The sequence below is a fragment of the Arachis ipaensis genome, chromosome B04 (genome assembly GCF_000816755.2).
Source record: "Arachis ipaensis cultivar K30076 chromosome B04, Araip1.1, whole genome shotgun sequence".
Lineage (NCBI taxonomy): Eukaryota > Viridiplantae > Streptophyta > Magnoliopsida > Fabales > Fabaceae > Arachis > Arachis ipaensis.
Genome location: NC_029788.2, coordinates 123,927,477 through 123,928,766, shown reverse-complemented (window position 1 = coordinate 123,928,766; position 1,290 = coordinate 123,927,477).

Sequence of the window (1,290 nt, the reverse complement as noted above, 5' to 3'; positions counted from 1 at the left end):
ATAAAATTACCCATATTTTATTTTTATAATTTTAAAAACACCCCAATTTTAATTTTTTTTAAGGACACTAATTTCTTTTTTTCGAAAACTTTCATCTCTTCTTCGTCTCTAATCTCCTTACACCTCCAATCTCCTCGGTCATCCGTCTCATCCTCCTTCACTTACAACAACAAATTCAAATTCAAATATTAAATCACAACAATAAAATTCTGATTCAAATCTCAGTGTCAAAACCACAATATCCATAAAAAAAAATCAGAAAAAACGAAAGATAGTGCTATACTGCTTCTATAGTTGGGTTCCATTCTCTGTCTCAAATCTACTCTCAAATTCGGTACTGCTGGGTTCCATCCTGGAGATGGAGATGTCAACAACGCCGCCATCAAAGCGAGACAGAGATAGAGGTTGGTCAAAGGAGGAGAAAAAGAAGAAAGAAGAAGGTAGAAACAACAATGACAAAGGGTAATGAGAAGAGCAGACAACTCAAATTGGAATGAGAGAAGAATTTCATTTCGCACTTCCATCTCTCTTCTTTCTTTAACATCTTCTTTACCCCCGAATTTTTTTTAAGTTTATAATTTTAGATGATACATGTAAATGAATAAATTCAAAGGAAAATTATATATATATTAATTTTAAAATTATATATTTGATTTGAAGGTTGTCAGTAAAGGAGGAAGAGATGGATGGCTAAGGAGATTGAGGATGTGAGGAGATTATTGAAGAAGAAGAGAAAAAGAGATAAGAGTTTTTTCTAAAAAAAACTTAAATTTGGGTGTTTTCAAAATTATTAGAAAAAAGACAAATAGATCTCTAACTTTTTGGTTTACAGATATTTAAGTTCATGAGAATTTAAAAATACATTTAAGTTTTTGACCTTGTCAAAATCTGGACATATTGATCTCTCTATTCACTTAGATCTATTAGACCTAACGAAAATATTAAACGTGACTTCCGTTGTATTGATTTGACCGATATATAGATGCATACGTGAGAGAGTCTTTAAAATGGGACAAATTAAATCTAGGGATCAATATGTCCAGATTTTGATAATATCAGGGACTTAAATGTATTTTCAAATTTTCAAAAATTTAAATGTCCGCGAGATAAAAGGTCAATGGCCTATTTATCTTTTTATTTTATTATAATAATTGTTAAGTACACGTCAACATTTGACACTAACTTTAGTTAACTCAATTAACGTCTGATCACTTTTATTAAAATTAATAATCTTTTTAAAAAAAATTGTTAATAACAATTTTTAGAATTTTTTTATCAGCATTTGAATCT